Raw genomic sequence first — 24,394 nt, 5'->3', positions numbered from 1 at the left:
CCGCATTTTGAAACGGGCATAAAAAATTCAAAAAAAATCAAAAAATTGGAAAACCTTCGCATTGTGTCATTATATGTGACCAAGTTTCCAGGAAAAATAATAAACTTGTAATACGGTAATTATTTTAAAAAAGTGTTCTCAGAAATGAGCTATCATGTGTGAAGATTCATGTATTTCAACCCAAACGATCAATCTTATGGCCACATTCATGACATAGTTTGTTCAAATGATCTCATATTGTGCACAAGGGTGCATCTTGGAATTCCAAACAATGTTGCCAAAGGAAGTTTTCATTTTCTTTGCACGGAAAATTCATTTTCCATTTTTCGAGTGCCCGAAATGAGGTTTTTTTGTGAAGGACCTACCATATATTTGTTGCAAAATTGTACCAAATCATTTTTATAAAATACTAGGACATATTTAATGCACAATTGACAAAATGGTTGGGTGTCAGAAGTTTTGATCCACCTCTGGTGAAAAAGACAAATTCCCGTCGATTCAGCTGGAAGCGGGTCAAATTTGAACTGCAGCTGCCTCATAGTTTGCTATTTATTTTTTCCAAAAATCATTTCTAGGTACATAAGTATCTATTTAATCATAAATATATGGTTTGGTGGCGATACGTCGAGGTTTGGGTGGTGGTCGAGGCCCCCAACTCTAGAGCGCGTAAACTCGCATGCCCGCCGCGTGGTCACCGCGCGGCCGTGGCGTTGCCATGTGTTCTGGGCGGCCTAGGCATGTCTAGTGGGTTGGGCACTCCCCAGGTAGGTGCTAGGAAGAAAATCACAACATAAGATTCTCACGAGGAGACCGATCGATGCTCAAACATGAATAAGCAACCAAGTGTTTGATTAACGGTACGGGAAATGCACATGGCCAATGGGTGTGAGTTTTGGCCGAGGATGATCATCTACTAAGGATAATGTATTCACAAATTTTCAGCTCAAAAGGAGGATCCTAGGTGGTACTTGCTTTGCAAAGTACCACACTGGACAAAAATATGAATGTTGAAGCTGGGCTCAAAATAATGAATGGATTGAGCTGAAATTTGGTGGAGGATGGTTATTTGGGCATAGGAAAGCATTGTAGAAAATTGATATCATTTTGACATGCCAAAGTAGTACTTCCTTCACAATGCTCTTCTATGGACAAAAACTTGGGAAAACTAGTGAGAGAGATTGGATGAATGAAATGAGCTAAAAATTGGTGTAGGTAAGTTACATAGGTATGGTCATGCGCTGGTAAATTTTCAGATCATTTGGGTAAGCCTAGCTAGTACTTACTTCACAAAGCTTCTCTCGAGGTAGAAACTTTGGAAATTTCCCGAGAAAGATTTACTAGGAAAATTGAGCTGAATATTATCATGTGGCAATGATTTGGGTATGGAAGAGTGCCCGAAAAGTTTTAGGGTAATAGGAGGGGTCTATATAACACTTGCTTTGCAACATGCCAATTTGGCCATAAAATATAAATTGAACCTGGGCTCACATAGATGATTTGACTGAGCTGCAATTTGGAGGAGGGTGATGATTTGGGCATATGAAGGAACTTTGTAAATTTCATGTCATTTAGAGATATACAAAAGGTACTTCCTTCACAATGCTTCTAGGTGGACAAAAACTTTGGAAATTTGCCGAGGAAGATTTGCTAGGCAAATGGAGCTGAATTTTGTCATGCGGTAATGATTTGGATAGAAAAGAGTGCCCAAAAATTCTGAGGGCAATCAAGAATATATAAATAGCACTTCCTTCATAAAGTGTTGTTGTGAACATAATAGGAAAATGAATATTGTGGAATTAGTTTTGAACTAGGCAAGGAAGGATTTTTACATATTTGATGAAGATATGCCCCAAAGAATTTATGAGATTTTTTTGGGAATTTTGGGAATGATAGAAATATAGGTTGCTTCACAACCTAGGGCAAAAACTGCCACATGGACATGACACATAGGCAAAACTGATGAGATGACGCCTAGTCATCACAACCCACCACAATCTACAAGGCTATGACCATCTATATTGGTCATTAACAACTAGAAATAAGGCAGCGTACTAGCACTGTTTGCTTTGTGACCATTTCGTGTAAGGAAATTACGACCTTTCTGACCAAAATGGCCGCAATGGTTTAGGGTTTGGAGCCCCCTGAACAGCTTTTGACCAATTGGTCTAAAATGGTCATAAATTTATGACCAATTCTTCGAGGGTCACTAATAGAAGGTCATAAGTTGACATATTTCTTGTAGTGTGCATACGTGGCGAAGGTCCAGATGCTCACAAACCTCCCCTATGTTTAGTTCTAGTTTGTGAAATTTTGAACGTCTGGACCAGTCCGAACAAATTTGGTGACCGGCGTTGGATGTCAAAAATGACTGAACTGTCCGATCCGACATTTATGGGTGATTTGGTGATTCGCGGTGGAGTTGCTCTTAGCCATGTGGTTCTTAGCAACAAAGTTGATGCCACCGAACCTTCGTTGAGGCTAATGCATCCTTTCACATGAGAACAACATAATTATCTTAGCAATCGATTCGAAATTCAGAACAACTCTTTCAATGCAAAGTTTAAACAAACCAAGATTGTTTAGCAGACATACAGATACAATATACAATGATCTTGTCTGAAGTACATAACCACAGAGGGATAGGGCTTTGGAACGATAACGAGCAGCCACGGGGACGACGAGGGCTTGGGAGCGATGATGAGCGGCAGAGTACGCCTTAACGTGGTTGACCTCTTGTCGTAGGGCCCCAGCATGATGTCATACCTAGACAAACATATATAGAAATCATGCGAGAGATCCATCAGAAGACAAATAGCTCTAATGAACGGCAGAACAGTAATAAAAGGATATCCTAAGTTAGCGTTAGGATCTAAAGTGTGTGTTTCCAGTATATCCCTCTTATCTAGCCCAAACTTAAAATTTGCAACCATGTACAATTTTTGACTGCCGGTAATGTGTTCCTTCGGCCTGTTTTGGGGAATGGTGAGTTGGATAATAAGCTTAAAATGGATAGAAAGGTAGCAATGCCTGTGAGTATTGTAGTGCTGCTGAATCTGACAATTACATGTGCATGATTTGTCGACTCTGCTGGTTGCTACATGCGTTTGGTCAGTTTGTGGTTGTGCTTTTGCCTTTTGGAATGGGAATCGTACAGTGATATTCAGCAGCTGTTTGGTAGCTTGTTGAGTTCATTCCAAGAAAACCATAAGAACATGGTGGGCAGGAATGCTGCTTATTTTCAGCGCATCAGGCGACCTGACCCTTCCATTGTATTATTCGCATTGTGTAACTAGATTGACAGAATGAAAATTTATGCTGCCACATTGTAGCATAATTGCAAAAAAGAGGGCACTTAGGTTTGCAGTTGAGGAAGGAGGAGAGTCTTGTACTGGCATATTTCAATTTCCCCCCTCTTTTCATCGTTGGATCTAGGAATAACGATATATTAATTTTCAACTGCTGTAAATCTAAAAGTCAACCAACATGTGGAATTTTCTATCTTTTCCTTTAATCATATATGCACTTATTGTGTCAATGCAAGAAGCAGAAAGCGTGAACATCTACAACAGAGATTGTAAGATGTCGTAGAAGATTGTAATAGTTAATCTAACTTAATCAAGCCATTAAAAAAGTGCAAGCGCAGACAAAGAATCACTTGTTAAAAAATATAATATGATAGTTTCTTCTTCTTCTTCTTTGCAGGGCAATATAGTATGGTAAGTTGAATAACCGGTGAATAATAGCCCCAGTCATGCTCCATGCATTTTTGAAAAAAAATATAAAAATAAAGAGACCTAAATCTGAGAACAGTTGAGATCTTCGTACCTCTAATTTCAAACCGGTGCAAACAAAACTGAAACCTGCGAAGTTAAGAGAGACATAGAATCAATACAGAAATATAGTCAAATGGGTTCAACACTTTGTAAGTTATATGGAAATCTGTATATTTTATTTTAGCAACAGCCTCACTTGTAACACACTTCTTTATATCCAAATATTGTGAGGTGTGGCTAAATTTACCAAATAAGATGATAAATATTTTGGATTCTTTTTTGGTTATCTGGGATATAACATTGCAAATAATAGGATCCACAAACATTTACAAAGGGAAACAATATGGAGTTTAAAATTGAAAAAACTTTGATATATTATTTGTTATGAGATGTCAGCTAAAAAGAAGGGACAAAAAAATATGCAACATCCACGAGGGAATTGCTTATAAGTTATAACAAGAGCAAGATAGTCACATGCTAGTTTGTATATGATCCAGATGGCTACTATCTACCAAGAGTATTGGGGACCATTCATTTGCAGTATGTAATAAATTGCAACCACCATATAATTCCGATACATGATCAACTTGGAACTGCTTAAAACATAACTGTTACTAAATAATTTGTGCATACATCGTAGTTCAATCCAAAAGCCAAACTGATAGGACAATGAAAGTCAGCTAGAAAACTGCAGTACATTCTTTCTCCACAAACATGCAATTATATAACGGTTACATTCTTCTATTTAGTTTGAGTTATTCTTCCCTTCATTTATAATGCATAAACATATCAAGAAATGGAAGAAATAGTAGCATGATGAGTGCGAACAGTAACTTACATCCAGATCCCGAAATTCTGCTAGTGATATTAATTTTCTCAAGGCTTACTCCATAGGTAGTCAGTGTCTTCAAAATTCCATAAACACAGCTATTGATTTTTGCACATTTGATTTGAACAAGTTTAAGACAGTTGGATGCAACTGACTGTCCCAATGGTTTGTATATTCCTTTCATATTCATCACATTTGGACGTGCCTAGCATATAAAAAAATAGAACAAATCAGATAATCATAGATGGTCACTTTAATAATACCCAACTATCCATCTCAAGAATCTATACCTTAGAAAGTTGAAGAGTAAGCTTCTCCAACACTGGTGAGTGCTAGAGAAAATAAATCAATGCATTGTGGTCAGCAGCCAAACACCAGTCATTGAGTAACAAAGTCTTTAACTTTGTAAATGTAGGGCACCAATTCAAATCCCTGTTGAAAACAATCTAGGGAAAGTGCAAAAGAGCCGGATCAAATTAGGATAATTTGACCTTTGAAGTACAAAGTGCAATCTGCTGATGTGTGTAGTATGTCATATGGAATGTAACTGTGATTTCTAATCATTGACGGGGTTGCTGCACGAGAGTAATGAAACAAAAACAGTATATTATTAGGAATTGAGAGAGAAATAGTTGCAAGCATACCACGTCAGATTCAGCTGACAACTCCAAGTCCGTGGCTTCTGACAAACCTTTGAGAAAGATGCTATCGTTGCGGTCATAACCAGGCCCATATTCAGGATCCCCATGATGATGATAATAATAATAACGACAACCATGGCAGATATAAACACCACAATCATCGAATTGACCTTTAGAGCATCGATCAGCAGCATCATCGCCAAGTTTAACAACGGCTCTTGCTAACCACGGCAAGCTTCCAAGCAATGGGGCCCTTCCTCGTTGCCATTCAATCAACTCGAGTGAAACGAGACTTGGTAGAGAAATAAGAATGCGAGTATACTCTGTACTATCGCAGCTGGCGATGCGCAGACGTTTCAAGGATGGAGACAGCAGGTGTTTGACAAAAACATCGCAATACTCCATAGTCAGCTCGACCAATGCCGGACAGCCTGAAAAATTAAGAATGCTGTCGTTGACAGAGACACCATCAAGATGTAACTTGGTGAGGTGCTGGGAAATGAGATGCAGATCAGATAGTGGCGAGGGTTCCTGCTCATGGACGACATGAAGCCGGAGCACCCTGACACGGTGCACCGCTTTCCAGATCCAATTGGTGGCGCGCCGCTGGTTCGCGGGCGATAGCATGAATTCGTCGTCAACGAAGTTGAATTCGCAGGAATCCAGAGGCGCGCCTGCGCCGCCATCGCCCCCACACCTGAGGTGGAGCAGGTTGTCCACGAACTCGGCAAACCTTTCGGCGCTGCCCCATCCCTCGGGGCCGGTGAAGAGAAGGGTGGGCACGGACCTCCAGACGGCGCGCCAGGGCCGGGCGAGTACACACATCCGCAACACCTCTTGAGCCGGCAGTAAGCAGAGCACGCTGTGGAGGACGTCCTCCGGGAGGGCGCTGATGCGGTCCAGCCCGCTCGCCATGGATGAAGCTTCCCTTTTTGGAGCGGCGTTCTGTCGAACAGGTGGTGTGCGCCGCTGCTCGGCAAGCACAGGAAAAGAATGACTACGAGAAAGGGAGAGGAAAGCAGTGCTGATCCAACCTGTCTGTTTTTTTGAGGAACCTGTCTAGGTTAAGAAGTGTTGGTTTGAGTCTATTACTAGCAAAAGGGCCCGTGCGTTGCAAGAGGAGAAAAGAATACCACAAGCTCTTAATTTACAAAAAATGGTCTATAATTTGAGTATTTATAGCTATGGCCCAAGCAAAGAGGATCTTTGCCTATAAAAGCGCAAGTTCAAGATTCCACTTGTCTTCTATTTAAACACGGCATGTATGTAGATTTAGTACATACAAAGAAACGGACAAGTGATCTTCAATTTCGTTTCCAATCCTGATTTTGCTGAGATGTTCATCCACAATCTGGATCAGTACCAATATGAAAGAAAGACGGATAATGCACCGTTGATTAAGATTACACCCTACATAGTATTTTTTTAATGATTAACAGGTAAAATAACATCATATTCAGATTCTATGTATTTTTCTAATCAAATTCTATGTATAACATGTTAAATTTATAGAAGATATGAGTATTTGAAAAAACATTTGATATGTACTGTGTGTTTAATGTCAGAAACATTTGGTTTTTTTATAAAATAACATGACAGTTCCATGCGGCACCTCCCTTCCCACCCCGCATAACTCGGAGGGATCCACCGCTAGGGTTGTAATAACCCACAAGTATAGGGGATTACAACAGTTTTCGAGGGTAGAGTATTCAACCCAAATTTATAGATTCGACACAAGTGGGGCCAAAGAATATTTGAAGGTATTAGCAGCTGAGTTGTCAGTTCAACCACACCTGGAGATTAATTATCAGCATCAAAGTGATCAGTAGCAAAATAGTATGATACTTTTGATGATAGTAGTAACAATAACAGTAACAGTAACAGTGATAGCAGTAGTTTTGTAGCAAGTGTAATAGTGATAATAGCAGCACTAACTTAGCAAGAACAATATAGGATATATTCGTAGGCATTGGATCAGTGACTTGTTGGATGATATTCATCATGAGACAGTTATAACCTAGGGCGATATGACACTAGCTCCAGTTCGTCGATATAATGTAGGCATGTATTCCGTAAATAGTTATGTGTCCTTATGGAAAGAACATGCATGCCATCTTTTGTCCTACCCTCCCGTGGCAGCGGGGTCCATATTGGAAACTAAGGGATATTAAGGCCTCCTTTTAATAGAGAATCGGAACAAAGCATTAACACATAGTAAATACATGAACTCCTCAAACTACGGTCGTCACCGGGAGTGGACCCGGTTATTGTCACTCTGGGGTTGCCGGATCATAACATGTAGTAGGTGACTATAACTTGCAAGATCGGATCTAAAACATGGATATAATGGTGATAATATAAACGGTTCAGATCTGAAATCATGGCACCTAGGCCCAAAGTGACGAGCATTAAGCATGGCAAAGTCATAGCAACATCAATCTAAGAACATAATGGATACTAGGGATCAAGCCCTAAGAAAACTAACTCGATTACATGATGAATCCTGACACATCTCCGTCGTATCTACTTTTCCAAACACGTTCTCGGAATGACCTGAAACTCCACGGAATGTCTTACAATAAATAATTAAAAAAATCCTCGCCAAAGATGAAGACCAGGTGGCCCACACCCTTTCCACGAGGGTGGGGGGCGCCCCCCCCCTAGGGCGCGCCCCCTACCTCGTGGGCCCCCCCTGGAGACCTCCCGACTCCAATTCCAACTCTACATATCTGCTTTCGGAGAGAGAAAAATAGGAGAGAAGAAATCATCGCGTTTTATGATACGGAGCCGCCGCCAAGCCCTAAAACCTCTCGGGAGGGCTGATCTGGAGTCCGTTCGGGGCTCCAGAGAGGGGGATTCGTCGCCGTCGTCATCATCAACCATCCTCCATTACCAATTTCATGATGCTCACCGCCGTGCGTTAGTAATTCCATCGTAGGCTTGCTGGACGGTGATGGGTTGGATGAGATTTATCATGTAATCGAGTTAGTTTTGTTAGGGTTTGATCCCTAGTATCCACTATGTTCTGAGATTGATGTTGCTATGACTTTGCTATGCTTAATGCTTGTCACTAGGGCCCGAGTGCCATGATTTCAGATCTGAACCTATTATGTTTTCATCAATATATGAAAGTTCTTGATCCTATCTTGCAAGTCTATAGTCACCTATTATGTGTTATGATCCGTTAACCCCGAAGTGACAATAGTCGGGATACTTACCGGTGATGACTGTAGTTTGAGGAGTTCATGTATTCACTATGTGCTAATGCTTTGTTCCGGTCCTCTATTAAAAGGAGGCCTTAATATCCCTTAGTTTCCATTAGGACCCCGCTGCCACGGGAGGGTGGGACAAAAGATGTCATGCAAGTTCTTTTCTATAAGCACGTATGACTATATTCGGAATACATGCCTACATTACATTGACGAATTGGAGCTAGTTCTGTGTCACCCTATGTTATGACTGTTACATGATGAACCGCATCCGGCATAATTATCCATCATTGTTCCGATGCCTACGAGCTTTCCATATATTGGTTTACGCTTATTTACTTTCCCGTTGCTATTGTTACAACCACTACAAAATACCAAAAACATTACTTTGCTTTCGTTACTCTTTTGTTACTGTTACCATCACTATCATATTACTTTGCTACTAAACACTTTGCTGCAGATACTAAGTTTCCAGGTGTAGTTGAATTGACAACTCAGCTGCTAATACTTGAGAATATTCTTTGGCTCCCCTTGTGTCGAATCAATAAATTTGGGTTGAATACTCTACCCTCGAAAGCTGTTGCGATCCCTATACTTGTGGGTCATCAAGACTAATTTCTGGCGCCGTTGCCGGGGAGCATAGCTCTATTCTTTGAGTCACTTGGGATTTATATCTGCTGGACACTATGAAGAATTTGAAAGACGCTAAGACAACAATTTATCCCTCAACTACGAGGGGAGGTAAGGAACTGCCATCTAGCTCTGCACTTGATTCACCTTCTGTTATGAGTAAGCTTGCGACACATAAATCTGCTTCTGCTATTTGTTCTGATATGTCACATTTTATTGATGATGCTACTTCTGCTATACATGATACTTATGATGAAACTACTTTTATGCTTGATACTACTGTGCCACTTGGTGATTTTCTCGAGGAGCGACTTGCTAGGGCTAGAGAGATTGAAAATATTGAATCTAATTATGATGATGAAGGTGATGATGAAGAATCACTTGTTATTCCTGAGGGTTATTTATTTGATCAAGAAGCTTCTTTAGCTATTTTATCTTGCAAAGATAGATATGAACTCAAAAGGTTATTAGCTAAATGGAATAAGAAATCTCTAAATGCTAGGATGAAAATTGACCCTACTTTTGCTACTTCACCTATCTGTGTTACTGATTGCTACGTCTTGAGCTTGCGTTGGCTTTCCCCGAAGAGGAAGGGATGATGCAGCAGAGTAGCGTAAGTATTTCCCTCAGTTTTTGAGAACCAAGGTACCAATCCAGTAGGAGGCCACGCCCAAGTCCCTCGTACATGCACAAAGCGATAGCTACTCGCAACCAACGCGATTAGGGGTTGTCAATCCCTTCACAGTCACTTACGAGAGTGAGATCTGATAAATATAATATTTTTGGTATTTTTGGTATAAAGATGCAAAGTAAAAAGTAAAAGCAAAGTAAAAGGCAAAGCAAGATTAAAGTGATGGAGATTGATATGATGAGAATAGACCCGGGGCCATAGGTTTCACTAGTGGCTTCTCTCAGGAGCATACGTATTCTACGGTGGGTGAACAAATTACTGTTGAGCAATTGGCAGAATTGAGCATAGTTATGAGAATATCTAGGCATGATCATCTATACATGCATCACGTCCATGACAAGTAGACCGAAACGATTCTGCATCTACTACTATTACTCCACTCATCGACCGCTATCCAACATGCATCTAGAGTATTAAGTTAAAAACAGAGTAACGCTTTAAGCAAGATGACATGATGTAGAGAGATAAATTCATGCAATATGAAATAAACCCCATCTTGTTATCCTCGATGGCAACGATACAATACGTGCCTTGCTGCCCCTTCTGTCACTGGGTAAGGACACCGCAAGATCGAACCCAAAGCTAAGCACTTCTCCCATGGCAAGAACTACCAATCTAGTTGGCCAAACCAAACGGATAATTCGAAGAGACTTGCAAAGATAACCAATCATACATAAAAGAATTCAGAGAAGATTCAAATATTATTCATAGATAGACTTGATCATAAACCCACAATTCATTGGTCTCAACAAACACACCGCAAAAAGAAGATTACATCGAATAGATCTCCACAAGAGATGGGGAGAACTTTGTATTGAGATTGAAAGAGAGAGAAGAAGCCATCTAGCTACTAACTATGGACCCGAAGGTCTGAGGTAAACTACTCACACTTCATCGGAGAGGCTATGATGATGTAGAAGCCCTCCGTGATGACGGCCCTCTTCCGGCGGAGCTCCGGAACAGGCCCCAAGATGGGATCACGTGGATACAGAAAGTTGCGGCGGTGGAATTAGGTTTTGAAGGAAATATGCCCTAGAGGCAATAATAAAGTTATTATTTCTTTCCTTATATCATGATAAATGTTTATTATTCATGCTAGAATTTTATTAACCGGAAACATAATACATGTGTGAATACATAGACAAACAGAGTGTCACTAGTATGCCTCTACTAGACTAGCTCGTTAATCAAAGATGGTTATGTTTCCTAACCATGGACAAAGAGTTGTTATTTGATTAACGGGATCACATCATTAGGTGAATGATCTGATTGACATGACCCATTCCATTAGCTTAGCACCCGATCGTTTAGTATGTTGCTATTGCTTTCTTCATGACTTATACATGTTCCTATGACTATGAGATTATGCAACTCCCGTTTACCGGAGGAACACTTTGTGTGCTACCAAACGTCACAACGTAACTGGGTGATTATAAAGGTGCTCTACAGGTGTCTCCAAAGGTACATGTTGGGTTGGCGTATTTCGAGATTAGAATTTGTCACTCCGATTGTCGGAGAGGTATCTCTGGGCCCTCTCGATAATACACATCACATAAGCTTTGCAAGCATTGCAACTAATGAGTTAGTTGTGAGATGATGTATTACAGAACGAGTAAAGAGACTTGCCGGTAACGAGATTGAACTAGGTATTAAGATACCGACGATCGAATCTCGGGCAAGTAACATACCGATGACAAAGGGAACAGCGTATGTTGTTATGCGGTCTGACCGATAAAGATCTTCGTAGAATATGTAGGAGCCAATATGAGCATCCAGGTTCCGCTATTGGTTATTGACCGGAGACGTGTCTCGGTCATGTCTACATTGTTCTCGAACCCGTAGAGTCCGCACGCTTAAGGTTTCGATGACAGTTATATTATGAGTTTATGAGTTTTGATGTACCGAAGGAGTTCGGAATCCCGGATGGGATCGGGGACATTATGAGGAGTCTCGAAATGGTCGAGACATAAAAATTGATATATTGGAAGCCTATATTTGGATATCAGAAGTGTTCCGGGTGAAATCGGGATTTTACCGGAGTACCGGGAGGTTACCGGAACCCCTCGGGAGGTATATGGGCCTTAGTGGGCCTTAGTGGAAGAGAGGAGAGGTGGCCAGGGCTGGGCCGCGCGCCCCTCCCCCCCTAGTCCGAATAGGACAAGGAGAGGGGGGCGGCGCCCCCCCTTCCTTCTCTCTCTCCTCTTTCCCCCCTCCCGAATCCTATTCCAACTAGGAAAGGGGGAATCCTACTCCCGGAGGGAGTAGGACTCCTCCTGGCATGCCCTCTCCTGGCTGGCCGCACCCCCCTTTGATCCTTTATATACGGAGGCAGGGGGCACCCCTAGAGACACAAGTTGATCCACGTGATCATATTCTTAGCCGTGTGCGGTGCCCCCTTCCACCATAGTCCTCGATAATATTGTAGCGGTGCTTAGGTGAAGCCCTGCAATGGTAGTACACCAAGATCGTCACCATGCCGTCGTGCTGACGGAACTCTTCCCCGACAGTTTGCTGGATCGGAGTCCGGGGATCGTCATCGAGCTGAACGTGTGCTAGAACTCGGAGGTGCCGTAGTTTCGGTGTTTGGTCGGTCGGGCCGTGAAGACGTACGACTGCATAAACCACGTTGTGCTAACGCTTCCGTTGTCGATCTACAAGGGTACGTAGATCACACTCTCCCCTCTCGTTGCTATGCATCACCATGATCTTGCGTGTGCGTAGGAATTTTTTTGAAATTACCACGTTACCCAACAGTGGCATCCGAGCCTAGGTTTGATGTGTTGATGTTATTTGCACGAGTAGAACACAAGTGAGTTGTGGGCGATATAAGTCATACTGCTTACCAGCATGTCATACTTTGGTTCGGCAGTATTGTTGGACGAAGCGGCCCGGACCGACATTACGCGTACGCTTACGCGAGACCGGTTCTCCCGACGTGCTTTGCACAAAGGTGGCTAGCGGGTGATAGTTTCTCCAACTTTAGTTGAACCGAGTGTGGCTACGCCCGGTCCTTGCGAAGGTTAAAACAGCACCAACTTGACAAACTATCGTTGTGGTTTTGATGCGTAGGTAAGATTGGTTCTTGCTTAAGCCCGTAGCAGCCACGTAAAACTTGCAACAACAAAGTAGAGGACGTCTAACTTGTTTTTGCAGGGCATGTTGTGATGTGATATGGTCAAGACATGATGCTAAATTTTATTGTATGAGATGATCATGTTTTGTAACCGAGTTATCGGCAACTGGCAGGAGCCATATGGTTGTCGCTTTATTGTATGCAATGCAATCGCGCTGTAATGCTTTACTTTATCACTAAGTGGTAGCGATAGTCGTGGAAGCATACGATTGGCGAGACGACAACGATGCTACGATGGAGATCAAGGTGTCGCGCCGGTGACGATGGTGATCATGACGGTGCTTCGAAGATGGAGATCACAAGCACAAGATGATGGTGGCCATATCATATCACTTATATTGATTGCATGTGATGTTTATCTTTTATGCATCTTATCTTGCTTTGATTGACGGTAGCATTATAAGATGATCTCTCACTAATTATCAAGAAGTGTTCTCCCTGAGTATGCACCGTTGCGAAAGTTCTTCGTGCTGAGACACCACGTGATGATCGGGTGTGATAGGCTCTACGTTCAAATACAACGGGTGCAAAACAGTTGCACACGCAGAATACTCAGGTTATACTTGACGAGCCAAGCATATACAGATATGGCCTCGGAACACGGAGACCGAAAGGTCGAGCGTAAATCATATAGCAGATATGATCAACATAGCGATGTTCACCAATGAAACTACTCCATCTCACGTGATGATCGGACATGGTTTAGTTGATTTGGATCACGTAATCACTTAGAGGATTAGAGGGATGTCTATCTAAGTGGGAGTTCTTAAGTAATATGATTAATTGAACTTAAATTTATCATCAACTTAGACCTGGTAGTATTTTGCAAATTATGTTGTAGATCAATAGCTCGCGTTGTTGCTTCCCTGTGTTTATTTTGATATGTTCCTAGAGAAAATTGTGTTGAAAGATGTTAGTAGCAATGATGCGGATTGGATCCGTGATCTGAGGTTTATCCTCATTGCTGCACAGAAGAATTATGTCCTTGATGCACCGCTAGGTGACGGACCTATTGCAGGAGCAGATGCAGACGTTATGAATGTTTGGCTAGCTCAATATGATGACTACTTGATAGTTTAGTGCACCATGCTTAATGGCTTAGAATCGGGACTTCAAAGACGTTTTGAACGTCATGGAGCATATGAGATGTTCCAGGAGTTGAAGTTAATATTTCAAGCAAATACCCGAGTTGAGAGATATGAAGTCTCCAACAAGTTCTATAGCTAAAAGATGGAGGAGAATCGCTCAACTAGTGAGCATGTGCTCAGATTGTCAGAGTACTACAATCGCTTGAATCAAGTGGGAGTTAATCTTCCAGATAAGATAGTGATTGACAGAATTCTCTAGTCACCATCACCAAGTTAGTAGAACTTCGTGATGAACTATGATATGCAAGGGATAACGGAAACGATTCCCAAGCTCTTCGTAATGCGGAAATTGACGAAGGTAGAAATCGAGAAAAACATCAAGTGTTGATGGTAGACAAGACCACTAGTTTCAAGAAAAGGGCAGAGGGAAGAAGGGGAACTTCAAGAAGAACAGCAAGCAAGTTGCTGCTCAAGTGAAGAAGCCCAAGTCTGGTCCTAAGCCTGAGACTAAGTGTTTCTACTGCAAAGGGACTGGTCACTGGAAGCGGAACTACCCCAAGTGATTGGCAGATAAGAAGGATGGCAAAGTGAACATAAGTATATTTGATATACATGTTATTGATGTGTACTTCACTAGTGTTTATAGCAACCCCTCAGTATTTGATACTAGTTCAGTTGCTAAGATTAGTAACTCGAAACGGGAGTTGCAGAATAAGCAGAGACTAGTTAAGGGTGAAGTGACGATGTGTGTTGGAAGTGGTTCCAAGATTGATATGATCATCATCGCACACTCCCTATACTTTCGGGATTAGTGTTGAACCTGAATAAGTGTTATTTGGTGTTCGCGTTGAGCATGAATATGATTTGATCATGTTTATTGTAATACGGTTATTCATTTAAGTAAGAGAATAAATTGTTGTTCTGTTTACATGAATAAAACCTTATATGGTTACACACCCAATGAAAATAGTTCGTTGGATCTCGATCGTAGTGATACACATAATCATAATATTGAAACCAAAAGATGCAAAGTTAATAATGATAGTGCAACTTATTTGTGGCACTGCCGTTTAGGTCATATTGGTGTAAAGCGCATGAAGAAACTCCATGCTAATGGGTTTTTGAAATCACTTGATTATGAATCAGTTGATGCTTGCGAACCATGCCTCATGGGCAAGATGACTAAAACACCGTTCTCCGGAACTATGGAGCGAGCAACTGACTTATTGGAAATAATACATACTGATGTATGAGATCCGATGAGTGTTAAGGCTTGTGGCGGGTATCATTATTTTCTGACCTTCACAGATGATTTGAGCAGATATGGGTATATCTACTTAATGAAACACAAGTCTGAAATATTTGAAAAGTTCAAAGAATTTCAGAGTGAAGTGGAGAATCATCGTAACAAGAAAATAAAAGTTTCTACGATATGATTGCAGAGGTAAAATATTTGAGTTACGAGTCTGGCCTTCAGTTAAAACTATGTGAAAAAGTTTCACTACTCACGCCACCTGGAACACCACAGCATAATGGTGTGTCCGAACATCATAACCGTACTTTATTAGATATGATGCGATCTATGATGTCTCTTACCGATCTACCACTATCGTTTTGGGGTTCTGCATTAAAGACAGCTGCATTCACGTTTAAAAGGGCACCATCTAAGTCTGTTGAGACGACACAATCTGAACTTTGGTTTGGCAAGAAACCAAAGTTGTCGTTTCTTAAAGTTTGGGATTGTGACGCTTATATGAAAAAGTTTCATCCTGATAAGCTCAAACCCAAATCGGAGAAATATGTTTTCATAGGATACCCAAAGGAGACTATTGGGTACACCTTCTATCACAGATCCGAAGGCAAGACATTCGTTGCTAAGAATGGATCCTTTCTAGAGAAGGAGTTTCTCTTGAAAGAAGTGAGTGGGAGGAAAGTAGAACTTGATAAGGTAATTGTACCTTCTCCCTTATTGAAAAGTAGTTCATCACAAGAAATCTGTTCTTGTGACTACTACACCAATTAGTAAGGAAGACTAATGATGATGATCATGTAACTTCAGATCAAGTTAATACCGAATCTCATAGGTAAACCAGAGTGAGATCCGCACCAAAGTGGTACGGTAATCCTGTTCTGGAAGTCATGTTACTAGACCATGACGAACTTGCGAACTATGAGGAAGCGATGATGAGCCTAGATTCCGCGAAATGGCTTGAGACCATGAAATCTGAGATGAGATCCATGTATGAGAACAAAGTATGGACTTTGATTGACTTGCCCAATGATCAGCGAGCCATTGAGTTTAAATGGATCTTCAAGAGGAAGACGAACGCTGATAGTAGTGTTACTATCTACAAAGCTAGAATTGTCGCAAAAAGGTTTTCGACAAGTTCAAGGTGTTGACTATGATGAGAGTTTCTCACTCGTATCTATGCTTAAGTCTGTCCGAATCATGTTAGCAATTGCCGCATTTTATGAAATCCAGCAAATGGATGTCAAAACTGCATTCCTGAATGGATTTCTGGAAGAAGAGTTGTATATGATGCAGCCGGAAGGTTTTGTCGATCCAAAAGGAGCTAACAAAGTGTGCAAGCTCCAGCGATCCATTTATGGACTGGTGCAAACCTCTCAGAGTTGGAATAAACGCTTTGATAGTATGATCAAAGCATATAGTTTTATACAGACTTGCAGTGAAGCATGTATTTACAAGAAAGTGAGTGGGAGCACTACAGCATTTCTGATAAGTATATGTGAATGACATATTGTTGATCGGAAATAATGTAGAATTATTCTGCAAAGCATAAAGGAGTGTTTTTAAAGAAGTTTATCAAAGAAAGAGCTCGGTGAAGCTGCTTATATATTAAGCATCAAAATCTATAGAGATAGATCAAGACGCTTGATAAGTTTTTTCAATGAGTACATACCTTGACAATATTTTGAAGTAGTTCAAAAATGGAACAGTCAAAGAAAGAGTTCTTGGCTGTGTTACAAGGTATGAAATTGAGTAAGACTCAAAGCTCGACCACGGCAGAAGATAGAAAGAGAGTGAAAGGCATTCCCTATGCCTCAGCCATAGGTTCTATAAAGTATGCCATGATGTGTACCAGATCTATTGTACACCCTACACTGTGTTAAGCAAGGGAGTACAATAGTGATCTAAGAGTAGATCACTGGACATTGGTCAAAATTATCCTTAGTGGAATAAGGAAATATTTCTCGATTATGGAGGTGACAAAAGGTTCGTCGTAAAAAGTTACGTCGATGCAAGTTTTGACACAGATCTGGATGACTCTAAGTCTCGATCTAGATACATATTGAAAGTGGGAGCAATTAGCTAGAGTAGCTCCGTGCAGAGCATTGTAGACATAGAATTCGCAAAATACTTATGGATCTGTATGTGACAGACCCGTTGACTAAAATTATCTCACAAGCAAAACATGATCACACCTTAGTACTCTTTGGGTGTTAATCACATAAATGATGTGAACTAGATTATTGACTCTAGTAAACCCTTTGGGTATAGGTCACATGACAATGTGAACTATGGGTGTTAATCACATGGTGATGTGAACTCTTAGTGTTGAATCACATGGCGATGTGAACTAGATTATTGACTCTAGTGCAAGTGGGAGACTGAAGGAAATATGGCCTAGAGGCAATAATAAAGTTATTATTTATTTCCTTATATCATGATAAATGTTTATTATTCATGCTAGAATTGTATTAACCAGAAACATAATACATGTGTGAATACATAGACAAACAGAGTGTCACTAGTATGCCTCTACTAGACTAGCACATTAATCAAAGATGGTTATGTTTCCTAACCATGGACAAAGAGTTGTTATTTGATTAACGGGATCACATCATTAGGTGAATGATCTGATTGACATGACCCATTCCATTAGCTTAGCACCCGATCGTTTAGTATGTTGCTATTGCTTTCTTCATGACTTATACATGTTCCTATGACTATGAGATTATGCAACTCACGTTTACCGGAGGAACACTTTGTGTGCTACCAAACATCACAACGTAACTGGGTGATTATAAAGGTGCTCTACAGGTGTCTCCAAAGGTACATGTTGGGTTGGCGTATTTCGAGATTAGGATTTGTCACTCCGATTGTCGGAGAGGTATCTCTGGGCCCTCTCAGTAATACACATCACATAAGCCTTGCAAGCATTGCAACTAATGAGTTAGTTGTGAGATGATGTATTACGGAACGAGTAAAGAGACTTGCCGGTAACGAGATTGAACTAGGTATTAAGATACCGACGATCGAATCTCGGGCAAGTAACATACCAATGACAAAGGGAATAGCGTATGTTGTTATGCGGTCTGACCGATAAAGATCTTCGTAGAATATGTAGGAGCCAATATGAGCATCCAGGTTCCGCTATTGGTTATTGACCGGAGATGTGTATCGGTCATGTCTACATTGTTCTCGAACCCGTAGGGTCCGCACGCTTAAGGTTTCGATGACAGTTATATTATGAGTTTATGAGTTTTGATGTATCGAAGGAGTTCGGAATCCCGGATGGGATCGGGGAAATGACGTGGAGTCTCGAAATGGTCGAGACATAAAGATTGATATATTGGAAGCCTATATTTGGATATCGGAAGTGTTCCGGGTGAAATCGGGATTTTACCGGAGTACCGGGAGGTTACCGGAACCCCCCCGGGAGGTATATGGGCCTTAGTGGGCCTTAGTGGAAGAGAGGAGAGGTGGCCAGGGCTGGGCCGCGCGTGCCTCCCCCCTAGTCCGAATAGGACAAGGAGAGGGGGGCGGCGCCCCCCTTCCTTCTCTCTCTCCTCTTTCCCCCCCTCCCGAATCCTATTCCAACTAGGAAAGCGGGGGAATCCTACTCCCGGAGGGAGTAGGACTCCTCCTGGAGCGCCCTCTCCTGGCCGGCCGCACCCCCCCTTTGATCCTTTATATACGGAGGCAGGGGGCACCCCTAGAGACACAAGTTGATCCACGTGATCATATTCTTAGCCATGTGCGGTGCCCCCTTCCACCATAGTCCTCGATAATATTGTAGCGGTGCTTAGGCGAAGCCCTGCGACGGTAGTACATCAAGATCGTCACCATGCCGTCGTGCTAACGGAACTCTTACCCAACACTTTCCTGGATCGGAGTCCGGGGATCGTCATCGAGCTGAACGTGTGCTAGAACTCGGAGGTGCCATAGTTTCGGTGCTTGATCGGTCGGGCCGTGAAGACGTACGACTACATCAACCACGTTGTGCTAACGCTTCCGTTGTCGATCTACAAGGGTACGTAGCTCACACTCTCCCCTCTCGTTGCTATGCATCACCATGATCTTGCGTGTGCGTAGGAATTTTTTTGAAATTACCACGTTACCCAACAGGTTTTTGGCTCCTGTTCTGATTGTTTGGGGGTACGTAGGTATATATAGGAGGAAGGAGTACGCCGGAGGAGCACCGAGGGGCCCACGAGGCAGGGGGCACGCCCTAGGGGGGGGGCGCCCCCTCCCTCGTGACCGCCTCTTTTGTTCCTTGGAGCACGGTCCAAGTCTCCTGGATCACGTTCGGTGAGAAAATCACGTTCCTGAAGGTTTTATTCCGTTTGGACTCCGTTTGATATTCCGTTTCTTCGAAACACTAAAATAGGCAAAAAACAACAATTCTGGGCTGGGCCTCCGGTTAATAGGTTAGTCCGAAAAATAATATAAAAGTGGAAAATGAAGCCCAATATAGTCCAAAACAGTAGATAATATAGCATGGAGCAATCAAAAATTATAGATACGTTGGAGACGTATCAGGCATCCCCAAGCTTAATTCCTGCTCGTCCTCGAGTAGGTAAATGATAAAAAGAGAATTTTTGATGCGGAGTGCTACTTGGCATAATTTCAATGCAGATCTTCTTAATTGTGGTATGAATATTCAGATTCGAAAGATTCAAGACAAAAGTTTATATTGACATAAAAATAATAATACTTCAAGCATACTAATAAAGCAATTATGTCTTCTCAAAATAACATGGCCAAAGAAAGTTATCCCTACAAAATCATATAGTCTGGCTATGCTCTATCTTCACCACACAAAGTATTTAAATCATGCACAACCCTGACGACAAGCCAAGCAATTGTTTCATACTCTAACTTTTTCAAAACTTTTTCAATCTTCACGCAATACATGAGCGTGAGCCATGGATATAGCACTATAGGTGGAATAGAATGGTGGTTGTGGAGAAGACAAAAAGGAGAAGATAGTCTCACATCAACTAGGCGTATCAACGGGCTATGGAGATGCCCATCAATAGATATCAATGTGAGTGAGTAGGGATTGCCATGCAACAGATGCACTAGAGCTATAAGTATATGAAAGCTCAAAAAGAAATTAAGTGGGTGTGCATCCAACTTTCTTGCTCATGAAGACCTAGGGCAATTTGAGGAAGCCCATCATTGGAATATACAAGCCAAGTTCTATAATGAAAAATTCCCACTAGTATATGAAAGTGATAACATGAGAGACTCTCTACTATGAAGATCATGGTGCTACTCTAAAGCACAAGTGTGGTAAAAGGATAGTAACATTGTACCTTCTCTCTTTTTCTCTCATCATTTTTTTATTTGGGCCTTTTCTCTTTTTTATGGCCTCTTTTTATTTGGGCTTCTTTGGCCTCTTTTTTTATTTTTTATTTTTCCTCCAGAGTCTCATCCCGACTTATGGGGGAATCATACTCTCCATCATTCTTTCCTCACTGGGACAATGCTCTAATAATGATGAGCATCACACTTTTATTTTTCTTACAACTCAATACTTAGAACAAAATATGACTCTATATGAATGCCTTCGGCGGTGTACCAGGATATGCAATATGACAATGATGGAGTGTGTCATGATAAACGGAACGGTGGAAAGTTGCATGGCAATATATCTTGGGATGGCTATGGAAATGCCATAATAGGTAGGTATGGTGGCTGTTTTGAGGAAGGTATATGGTAGGTGTATGATACCAGCGAAAAGTGCGCGGTATTAGAGAGGCTAGCAAAGGTGGACGGGTGAGAGTGCGTATAATCCATGGACTCAACATTAGTCATAAAGAACTCATATACTTATTGCAAAAATCTAGAAGTTATCAAAGCAAAGTATTACGCGCATGCTCCTAGGGGGATAGATTGGTAGGAAAAGACCATCGCTCATCCCCGACCGCCACTCATAAGGAAGACAATCAATAAATAAATCATGCTCCGACTTCATCACATAATGGTTCACCATACGTGCATGCTAGGGAATCACAAACTTTAACACATGTATTCTTTAAATTCACAACTACTCAACTAGCATGACTTTAATATTATCACCTCCATATCTCAAAACAATTATCAAGCTTCAATCTTTTCTTAGTATTCAACACACTCAAAAGAAAGTTTCACAAATCTTGAATACCAAGCATATTATTATTAAGCAAATTACCATGCTATTAAGAGACTCTCAAAATAATTTAAGTGAAGCATGAGAGATCAATAGTTTCTTTAAAACAAATCCACCACCATGCTCTAAAAGATCTAATTGAAGCACATAGAGCAAAATTATAACGCTCAAAAGATATAAGTGAAGCACATAGAGCAAAATTATCTAGCTCAAAAGATATAAGTGAAGCACATAGAGCAAAACTACTTAGCTCAAAAGATATAAGTGAAGCACATAGAGTATTCTATCAAATTTTAATTCATGTATGGCCCTCTCAAAAGGTGTGTACAGCAAGGATGATTGTGGCATACTAAGACACAAAGACACAAATAATACAAGACGCTCCAAGCAAAACACATATCATGTTGGTGAATAAAAATATAGCTCCAAGTAAATTACCGATGGAAGTGGACGAAAGAGGGGATGCCTTCCGGGGCATCCCCAAGCTTTGACTTTTTGGTGTCCTTGGATTATCTTGGGGGTGCCATGGGCATCCCCAAGCTTAGGCTCTTGCCACTCCTTGTTCCATGATCCATCAAAAGAATTCACCCAAAACTTGAAAACTTCACAACACAAAACTCAAAATAGAAAACTCGTGAGCTCCGTTAGCGAAAGAAAACAAAAGACCACTTCAAGGTACTGTAATGAACTCATTCTTTATTTATATTGGTGTTAATCCTACTGTATTCCAACTTCTCTATGGATTATAAACTATTTTACTAACCATAGATTCATCAAAATAAGCAAACAACACACGAAAAACAGAATCTGTCAAAAACAGAACAGTCTGTAGTAATCTGTAGCTAGCGCAAGATCTGGAATCCCAAAAATTATAAAATAAGTTGCTGGATATGAGGAATTTATCTATTAATCATCTGCAAAAGAATTAACTAAATATCACTCTCCAAATAAAAATGACAGCAGTTCTCGTGAGCGCTAAAGTTTCTATTTTTTACAGCAAGTTCAACAAGACTTTCCCCAAGTCTTCCCAACGGTTCTACTTGGCACAAACACTAATTAAACACAAAAAATGCAACCAAAACAGAGGCTAAATAATTTATTTATTACTAAACAGGAGCAACAAACGCTATCGTTTAACGCCCCTAGCTAGGCATAAAAGCGAGGATAGATCTAGGTATTGCCATCTTTGGTAGGCAATCCATAAGTGGCTCTCATGATAGTTTCATATGGTAATTTTATTTTCTTTCTTGGAAAGTGTTCCATGCCCTTTTTAATGGAAATTGGAATCTAATATTCCCTTCCTTCATATCAATAATCGCAACAACCGTTCTAAGGAAAGGTCTACCAAGAATAATAGGGCAAGAAGGATTGCAATCTATATCAAGAACAATGAAATCTACGGGCACATAATTCCTATTTGCAACAATAAGAACATCATTAATCCTTCCCATAGGTTTCTTAATAGTGGAATCTGCAAGATGCAAGTTTAGAGAGCAATCATCAAAATCACGGAAATCTAGTAAATCACACAAAGTCTTGGGAATAGTAGAGACACTAGCACCCAAATCACACAAAGCATAAAACTCATGATCTTTAATTTTAATTTTAATAGTTGGTTCCCACTCATCATAAAGTTTTCTAGGGATAGAAACTTTCAACTCAAGTTTTTCTTCATAAGTTTGCATCAAGGCATCAACAATATGTTCGGTGAAGGCTTTATTTTGACTATAAGCATGTGGAGAATTTAGCACGGATTGCAACAAGGAAATACAATCAATTAAAGAGCAACTTTCATAATTAAATTCCTTGAAATCCAATATAGTGGGTTTAGCAACATCTAGATTTTTATTTCTTTCAATCCCACTTTCATCAATTTCATCATTAAGATCTAAATACTCTGAATTTTTAGAACGCCTTCTAGGTAAAGGAAGATCATATTCAGTTTAATCAAGATTCATATTGCAAAACAAAGATTTAATAGGGGACACATCAATAAATTTTAGATCTTCATCTTGATTTTCATAGGAATTGGAGGAACACACTTTAATAAAGGCATCTTTGGAAGCACGCATCCTAGCGGTTCTTTCCTTGCACTCATCAATGGAAATGCTCATGGCTTTGAGAGACTCATTGATATCATGCTTAGGAGGAATAGATCTAAGCTTTAAAGAATCAATCTCAAGAGAAATTCTATCAACGTTTCTAGCCAAATCATCAACTTTAAGAAATTTCTCCTCAAGCAAAGCATTAAAATTCTTTTGTGAATTCATAAATTCTTTAACACTATTCTCAAATTCAGAGGGCATCTTATTATAATTTCCATAAGGGTTGTTGTAGGAATTCCCATAATTATTAGAAGGATTACTAGGATATGGCCTAGGATTAAAATTCCCCCTATAAGCGTTGTTACCAAAATTATTCCTACCAACAAAATTCACATCCATAGATCCATTATTATTCTCAATCAAAGTAGACAAAGGCATATCATTAGGATCAGAAGAAACACTCTTAGTAGCAAATAATTTCATAAGTTCATCCATCTTTCCACTCAACACATTGATTTCTTCTATCGCATGCACTTTTTATTAGAAGATCTTTCAGTATGCCATTGAGAATAATTAACCATAATATTATCTAGGAGTTTAGTAGCATCTCCTAAAGTGATTTCCATAAAAGTGCCTCCCGCGGCCGAATCTAAAAGATTTCTAGAAGCAAAATTCAATCCGGCATAAATTTTTTGTATAATCATCCACAAATTCAAACCATGAGTAGGGCAATTACGTATCATTAATTTCATTCTCTCCCAAGCTTGTGCAACATGTTCGTGATCAAGTTGTTTAAAGTTCATAATATCGTTTCTAAGAGAGATGATCTTAGCGGGAGGAAAATACTCAGAGATAAAAGCATCTTTGCACTTGTTCCATGAATCAATACTATTTTTAGGCAAAGACAAAAACCAAGCTTTAGCACGATCTCTAAGCGAAAAAGGAAATAGCTTCA

At 40.6% G+C, this 24,394-nt stretch overlaps 1 long non-coding RNA gene across 1 annotated transcript; it reads right to left on the bottom strand.

Annotated features, from left to right (window-relative positions):
- Window positions 1-4,597: 4,597 nt before the first annotated feature.
- On the bottom strand, window positions 4,598-5,654 carry LOC119288592. Its single transcript, XR_005141224.1, has 3 exons — window positions 5,247-5,654; window positions 4,893-5,048; window positions 4,598-4,807 (listed from the first exon to the last, which is right to left on the bottom strand). It is a non-coding gene; the product is annotated as an uncharacterized LOC119288592 (long non-coding RNA).
- Window positions 5,655-24,394: the final 18,740 nt, after the last annotated feature.

The sequence above is a fragment of the Triticum dicoccoides genome, chromosome 4A (assembly GCF_002162155.2).
Source record: "Triticum dicoccoides isolate Atlit2015 ecotype Zavitan chromosome 4A, WEW_v2.0, whole genome shotgun sequence".
NCBI lineage: Eukaryota > Viridiplantae > Streptophyta > Magnoliopsida > Poales > Poaceae > Triticum > Triticum dicoccoides.
This window is presented reverse-complemented; position numbering and strand designations above follow the sequence as displayed.